We start from the raw sequence: 9,165 nt of genomic DNA, 5'->3' as shown, positions 1-9,165 counted from the left end.
TGAGAGAGAGCATCCCTGTCTTGTGCCAGTTTTCAAAGGGAATGCTTCCAGTTTTTGCCCATTCAGTATGATATTGGCTGCAGGTTTGTCATAAAGCTCTTATAATTTTGAGATATGTTCCATCAATACCAAATTTATTGAGAGTTTTTAGCATGAAGAGCTGCTGAATTTTGTCAAAGACCTTTTCTGCATCTATTGAGATAATCATGTGGTTTTTGTCTTTGGTTCTGTTTATATGCTGGATTATGTTTACTGATTCTTGTGTGTTGAACCAGCCTTGCATCCGAGGGATGAAGTCCACTTGATCATGGTGGATAAACTTTTTGATGTGATGCTGAATTCAGTTTGCCAGTATTTTATTGAGGATTTTTGCAACAATGTTCATCAGGGATATTCGTCTAAAATTCTCTTTTTTTGTTGTGTCCCTGCCAGCCTTCTGTACCAGGATGATGTTGGCCTCATAAAATGAGTTAGGGAATATTCCCTCTTTTTCTATTGTTTGGAATAGTTTCAGAAGGAATGGTACCAGCTCCTCCTTGTACCTCTGGTAGAAGTCGGCTGTGAATCCGTCAGGTCCTGTACTTTTTGTGTTTGATAGGCTATTAATTATTGCCTCAATTTCAGAGCCTGCTGTTGGTCTATTCAGGGATTCAAATTCTTCTAGGTTTAATCTTGAGAGAGTGTATGTGTCCAAGAATTTATCCATTTTTCTAGGTTTTCTAGTTTATTTGTGTAGAGGTGTTGCCTGTCTGCCTCTGTAGACTCCACTTCTGGGAATAGGACATAGCTAAACAAAAAGCAGCAGAAACTTCTGCAGATGTAAATGTCCTTGTCTGACAGCTTTGAAGACAGTAGTGATTCTCCCAGCATGGAAGTTGAGATCTGTGAATGGGCAGACTGCCTGCTCAAGTGGGTTCCTGATCCCTGAGTAGCCTAACTGGAAGAGCCTAACTGGGAGTTGCCTAACTGGAGTGGACCCCAAGCAAACTCCAACAGACCTGCAGCTGAGGGTCCTGACTGTTAGAAAGAACACTAACAAACACAAAGGCCATCCACACCAAAACCCCATCTGTACATCACCATCATCAAAGACCAAAGGTAGATGAAAACACAAAAATGGGGAAAAAGCAGTGCAGAAAAGCTCAAAATTCAAAAACTCAGAGAGTCTCTCTCCCTCCAAAGGAACGCAGCTCCTCACCAGCAATGGAACAAATCTGGATGAAGAATGACTTTGACGAGTTGAGAGAAGGCTTCAGTCCATCAAACTTCTCAGAGCTAAAGGAGAAACTACGAATCAAATGCAAATAAACTAAAAACTTTGAAAAAAGATTTGATGAATGCATAACTACAATAACCAATGCAGAGAAGTCCATAAACGAATTGATAGAGATGAAAACCATGACATGAGAACTACGTGACAAATGCACAAGTTTCAGTAACTGACTCGATCACCTAGAAGAAAGAGTATCAGAGATTGAAGATCAAATGCACGAAAGGAAGCGAGAAGAGAAGTATAGTGAAAAAAGAGTAAAAAGAAATGAACAAAGCTTCCAAGAAATATGGGACTGTGTGAAAAGACCAAATCTACATGTGATTGTTGTACCTGAAAGTGACAGGGAGAATGGAACCAAGTTGGAAAATACTCTGCAGGATATTTTCCAGGAGAACTTCCCCAACCTAACAAGGCAGGCCAACATTCAAATTCATTAAATACAGAGAATGCCACAAAGATACTCCTCGAGAAGACCAACTCTAACACACATAATTGTCAGATTCACTAAAGTTGAAAAGAAGGAAAAATGTTAAAGGCAGCCAGAGAGAAAGGTCGGGTTACCCACAAAGGGAAGCCCATCAGACTAACAGTGCATCTCTCAGCAGAAACTCTACAAGCCAGAAGAGAATGGGGGCCAATATTCAACATTCTTAAAGAAAAGAATTTTAAACTCAGAATTTCATATCCAGACAAACTAAGTTTCATAAGTGAAAGAGAAATAAAATCCTTTATAGACAAGCAAATGCTGAGAGATTTTGTCAGCACCAGGACTGCCTTACAAGAGCTCCTGAAGGAAGCACAAAACTTGGAAAGGAACAACCGGTACCAGTCATTGCAAAAACATGCCAAATTATAAAGACCTTCAATGCTAGGAAGAAACTGCATTAATTGACAAGCAAAATAACCAGTTAACATCATGATGACAGGATCAAGTTCACACATAACAATATTAACCTTAAATGTAAATGGGCTAAATGTTCCAATTAAAAAACACAGGCTGGCAAATTGGATAAAGAGTCAAGACCCATCAATTTGCTGTATCCAGGAGACTCATCTCACGTGCAGAGACACACATAGGCTCAAAATAAAGTGATGGAGGATCACTTTATACCTCCAATATGAAATGAAAAACAAGCAAATGAAAAACAAAAAAAGGTTGGGGTTGCAATCCTAGTCTCTGATAAAACAGACTTTAAACCAACAAGATCAAAGGAGACAAAGAAGGCCATTACATAATGGTAAAGGGATCAATTCAACAATAAGAGCTAATTATCCGAAATATATATGCACCCAATACAGGAGCACCCAGATTCATAAAGTAAGTCCTTAGAGACTTACAAAGAGACTTAGACTCCCACACAATAATAATGGGAGACTTTAAAACCCCCACTGTCAACATTAGACAGATCAAGAGACAGAAAGTTAACAAGGATATCCAGGACTTGAACTCAGCTCTGCACCAAGCAGACCTAATAGACATCTACAGAACTCTCCACCCCAAATCAACAGAATATACATTCTTCTCAGCACCACATCACACTTATTCCAAAACTGACTATATAGTTGGAGTAAAGCACTCCTCAGCAAATGTAAAAGAACAGAAATTATAACAAACTGTCTCTCAGACCACAGTGCAATCAAACTAGAACTCAGGACTAAGAAACTCAATCTAAACTACTCAACTACATGGAAACTGAACAACCTGCTCCTGAATGATTACTGGGTACATAACCAAATGAAGGCAGAAATAAAGATGTTCTTTGAAACCAGTCAGAACAAAGATACAACATACCAGAATCTCTAGGACACATTTAAAGCAGTGTGTAGAGGGAAATTTATAGCACTAAATGCCCACAAGAGAAAGCAGAAAAAATCTAAAATTGACACCCTAACATCACAATTAAAAGAACTAGAGAAGCAAGAGCAAACACATCAAAAGCTAGCAGAAGGCAAGAAATAACTAAGATCAGAGCAGAACTGAAGGAGATAGAAACACAAAAAAACCTTCAAAACATCAACGAATCCAGGAGCTGGCTTTTTGAAAAGATCAACAAAATTGATAGACCGCTAGCAAGACTAATACAGAAAAAAGAGAGAAGAATCAAATGGATGCAACAAAAAATGATAAAGGGGATATCACCACCGATCCCACAGAAAAACAAACTACCATCAGAGAATACTATAAACACCACTACACAGCCTTTGAACTTGTAATTATCTTTGCAGATATCTGTGTGCTCTATTTCTTCACTTCTAATAACACTCTACTTAAGTAACATCTCATCAGTGATCACTTTCTTGACAGCTCTCAACTTGTATTTAGATTGTTTCCAAAGACCAGGATTTTATATGTGTGTGAGCGTGTGTGTGTGTGTGTGTGTGTGTGTGTGTGTGTGTGAATGTTACTTTAGGATAATTTTTTTGAGTGGAAATAATAAGTCAAAAAACAAAATTTTTAAAATTTGGCAAATATTAAATTGAAGTGCTTCAAGTTTATATAAGCAGTGTTTAAGAGTGGCTGCCTATCTACAGTCAAACCCAGTTGTACACTCCATCCATTTTTTTTTTGAGGTATTTGCAAAGTTTAGCCAACATGATGTTTAGTTGTTTAACTTATAATTTCTTGTTAGCAACGAAGCTGAGGCTCTTTTTAAACTATTTTCTGATGTTTCTTTTGTGAATTATCTGTTTAATAAAATTCTCCACTCTGAAATTAAAATTACAAAAATAATTCCAACGCTTTATTTTATTAATTTTACATTTTTAGTAACTTTTTGTGTTTTTTTTGTTGTTGTTGCTGTTGTTTGTTTTTAGATATGGGGGTCTCACTTTGTTGCCTAGCCTGGAGTGTAATGGTGATTCTGACACATGATCATAGCACACTACAGCCTCTAAATCCTGGGCTCAAGAGCATCTGTTGCCTTAGCGTCCCAAGTAGCTGGGACTACAGGTAAGTGTCACTGCACCTGAATATTTAATTTTACTTAGTTAAAATTAATGAAATATTGGACAAATTTAAGATTAATTTTTATGTTTAGAATGAGAAAGATTTCCAAATTTTTATTCTTCAAAGAGTTAGTAATTTGTCACAATGTGACTGATTGAATTTTTTATTTTTTCCTCACATTTGCTATCTTTATAGTAGACTAGATTTTTAGATCTATTTGAATTACTCTATGCCTTATCCTATTTCTTTAAACAATTTTCCTTTTTCAGTACCAGTAATCAAAATTATTAATTGTGTCTTTAATTGTTTTCTACATATTCTCTTTTCCTGTACTTCAATTCTTTTACATGAACTACTTAATATTATTTTCCGTGCTCTAAAAAGTTTGTAAGTATATTGATCAATATGAGAATTGACATATTAAATTAGCCAGGCGTGATGAGAGGCGCCTTTAGTCCCAGCTACTCGGGAGGCTGAGGCAGGAGAATCCTTGAACACGGGAGGCGGAGGTTGCAGTGAGATCGTGCCACTGCACTCCAGCCTGGGCAAGAGAGCAAAACTCTGTCTCAAAAAAGAAAAAAAAAAAAAAAAAAAGACAAGAAAGAAAAGAGAATTGACATATTTACAGCATTGACTTTTTCCTCTCTGAAATCATTTCACATTCTTTAATATAGTTAAATCCTTTTTATTTCTTTAAGTTAATATACTTTTAAGGCTTTTCTGCTAAAATTCTTATCTTTTCTTGGAGAACTTTCTTGTGTGTGTGATTAATTTTATCATTTTTACTGCTATTATAACTAAGATTGTTCCCTTTTGTTAAATGTTGGAAATGGTTATTGTTAATACAGAGAAAAGCTATTGTTGTTTATATATAAATTCCTATAACTTATCATACACAAATTGGTTGTTGCATGCATTAATATTTTTCATTTTATTTTAGTATTGATTTTCCAACTACTAAATCAAATTATATAAAATAATGATAAATTTGTATCATTTCTATAATTTTTAATTTCTTTCTGTTGAATGCTTGAATTTACTGATGACATTAGACAAATACGTTAAATAATGTTAGTGATTTTGAACCTGCTTGTTTAAATCTGATTTAATATTGATTTATGCTTCTGGTTTTTCAATGTTTAGATTTCAGTTTAGGTTTATCAGTGGAAAGATGGAGGAATGAGAGCTAGAGAACAAGAGAGCAAGTGAGAGTAATGGAATGTCCAAAGGAAAAAAAATGGACAAGACAAATAAGAAGGAAAAGAGAGAGGTAGAGGGAGTGGGAGGCTTATTTGAGGGTTTATTTTTTAATCAGTAGTTGATGTTGATTTTTTCAAATAATTCTTAAGTCTTCAGCTTCTTTATGTTATTCAAATTTTAAAATATAGAAAAATTTAATGTATTACTATGGTCTCAATAGATTTTCTAATACTTATCTTTCATACATTTGCATGTCCCATTATTTTTTACAAGTCAACTCCCATGATATCTGTCTGAGGTAGGGCAAAGTAAAAGTATTAGGGATGTTGCTATTATAAACTGTTCTGTGGATGATAGCATCTTTGCTGAGCTATAAAAACACGTTCATGGGGTAAGAGGAGACAGAGGACAGTGTGATTTAAACAGCTAATTACTGGAAATAGTGAGACATCATATGTGATACATAAGGTGACAATAAATGGATGTCGATCCCAGAGTGTGATGCAATTATGCTCTTTCCTGCCATCACCTCAGCACAAGAGAATAAAACTCTTAGTTTTATTTCTTAGACATGGTTTGTGCTAATAACTGATAGGAGAAACTTCCAAATTAGTTTTCTCTTGAAGATATTTGGAATTCTGCTGATCTTTAAGCTCTATCTAAGGACTCCTTAAAATCTTGAAAAGAAGTGACACACCTTTATAAGTAGTGAACATTCTACCAAATGATATTTATGTAAGTGATCTATTACTGCATAATATAGTAGAACAAACTCAGAAACTAAAAACCAGCACACATGATTCTCTCATAGGTTCTCTTCATCAGAAATCCAATTATGGCTTAACTGTATCCTCTGCTTCAGGGTCTACCACAAGGCTATCATGAGGAGATAGAACAGTACTGGATTTTCATGGGAAATTAGACTTGGGAGACTCTTTCCCCTTCCAAACTCACACGGTTGTTGCCAGAATTTAATTCCAGGCAGCTGGTAGCATTGAGAGACTTGGTTTCTTGCCAGCTGTTGGCTGGAGGCCCGAGTTCTTTGTCATTTGGACCTCTTGAATATAGCCCCTAGCTTCATCAAAGTGTGCAACTGAAGGGAGTGGTGACAGCATAGAGGGAGTTAATTAGTAAGATAGAAGGTAAAATTGTGTATCATGTTCTCACAGAAGTAATGTTCTATCACCTGTGCCACATTCTGTTGGCTAAAAGCAAATGACAACTTCCTGTTTCAGCTCCAACATGTAAAGAGCTTTGAAATGATGGCTTGCTTCTTACACAAAGATGCAAGCAAAATAATCCAAAATTTGACAACTATTTTTGTATCCATCACAGAAATGAAAACCAGAGAGATGAAAATGTGATGAGATGGGAGCAAGATTTCACTCAGTATAAATTGTTACATAGCATTAAAACTTTGAACCCAGTAATTATTAGTACAATAAAAATAAAATAATTATAGAATCTTAAATAAATATATGCTAAAATCAAATAACAGAAAATCGAACCATAGACTGATTTCGAATTGGTAACTTTTCTTCAAGAAGATATCATTTTAACAACTTTGGAATACAGTATGCTGAAACTGACTGAGTGCCTTGCAGAGATATGGTCTCAAGAACAAGGGAATCTTGTAATTTAAACAGATTTTTTTTTATTCTGTTTGTTTCCAAAACCACAAGCTAGAATCTCCTCTTTGAAGAAGGCCTTTGTTAAGTCATTTGGGTTTGGACACTGTGTTCTGGGCCATGTTCCTGGTGTATGTCTTCCTCATCTTGCTCATGTGCTGACATATCATGTCATACTTCCTCTGCAGGTAATCACCATCTTCACCCTGCTTGAGTTCCAACATCCTGTGCAGGTTTACCTTCTCATGGATATGACCATTTTTCCTCCGTGGTGCATGAGTTACTCTACATTTTCTCCTTAAGTTCACATGGACTAGCAATGAACAGAACCTTAAGAACTTTTCTAAATATATATTATCAGACTTTTAAAGAGCCCAGGCTTAAACAACGAGACATCTTAGAAGATCAATTACCATAAAAAATGATTAAAAGCCTAAATATTATAATACTATGATTATTATATAATCATAAAGGACAGAAAACAAACGTGTAATGTTACTTTGATCCTCCAAACTTTTAAAATTTATTTGAATTCTTTTTTAGTGAATAATAAAAAGATGCATTCAAACTAGTAGTAAATGTGAAATGTGTTTGCAGCTGTGCATTTGCTCTCTTTCTCTCTTTATATATGTATGCATATATATTATTCAAATGACCAACACTAAGCATAAAATCATTGTAAAGTAACATTTGCTAAATGAGAGTGCATCAAATTAAAAATAAGCACATCTATTAAGAGATGTTTTACATCCAATCCTAAAAAAACTGGGATTCATTTAGTTCTTCTGTAAGTTTTGTTAAAAAATGTATGTAGGATATAAAATATATCTTTATTTTACAATGATATAAAATACATGTAGGATATTAATATATGTAGGATATATTTTATAGGATATATAAACTATATGTAGGAATAAAAATATATGTAGGATATAAAATACCTCTGTATTTGTTTTAGATTAACCTGAGGTATTTGAACATGGAGTTAGAAGAGAAGGTATGCTAATCATATGTATACCTCTCATTCAGTATAAATGCTCGTGTATAGTATTTAAGGAAATGGATTGCATATCCACAGTAATTCCAGTTATTATCCATATAATCACCATAGTTGATAGTTTTTTGAGATCTCTATGCTAGGCACTGACATAAAGCTATTATTGGATTGTTTAATTTGAATCTTACTATCACTCCATTTAAGCTGATTACTTTTTCATTTTTATATATGAGAAAACCAAATCTTAGAACTCGAGCTCTCACAGCTAGGAAAAAAATAATGAAGCTAAAGGAAAATATTGTATGAGCCTAGAAACTCTGAATCACCACATGGTCCTGTCTCCTAATATCATCTCATGGATCCCATACAGGAATCTCATTATTCCCATTCAGAATCAATCAAATGTTTATTTGTGTGTATTCAAATTATTTAGATCAAAGCATAGTAAAAGTATTATTTCTACTTTTATCAAAATGTATTTCTTTAAATGGATTAATCCACTACTTTTACACATTAATGTCCTTAATGAAAAAATAAATCCATGTATTTCTCACCCACTAATCTATAATTTTAGAAGTTCAAAAACACTGATTTTTTTTTTCTCCAGAAAAACTAATATTAAATTGGTGCTGTACATATTTTACATCATAGTTTTCTCTACAAAAATTATTACAACAATTTACTCATGGTATTGTAATATACACTATTAGACATTTGGTAGTTCGGATAAAACTTAAATAACTTCTAAATAGGAACAAACAATATCGGAAATGAACAATGTTCAGTGAGTTTGTTATTATTTTTGAACATTTTTCTAGAAAGAATATAAACAATTGCTTTCCCATCTTACAGATGTGGTACCCAGAATGTATAAAATGAGCTTCTAATTCTATAGTGTTCTTCTGCTATATTGTTATAGCTAATCTCACTACTTAAATTTTATACCTTTACATATATTTTTAGACAGAATGAAGAAAATTAGTCATCCTAGTGTTATACTATTTAAAAGGAATACAACATGTAGAATAATGTTTGAGATTTAACCAAATTAAAATTTAAGGGATGTAAAGGACCTCTTCAAGGAGAACTACAAACCACTGCTCAGTGAAATAAAAGAGGA

This window comes from Colobus angolensis, unplaced genomic scaffold (genome assembly GCF_000951035.1).
Source record: "Colobus angolensis palliatus isolate OR3802 unplaced genomic scaffold, Cang.pa_1.0 Scaffold145, whole genome shotgun sequence".
In the NCBI taxonomy this organism is placed as follows: domain Eukaryota; kingdom Metazoa; phylum Chordata; class Mammalia; order Primates; family Cercopithecidae; genus Colobus; species Colobus angolensis.
Note: the sequence above shows the minus strand (reverse complement) of the source record.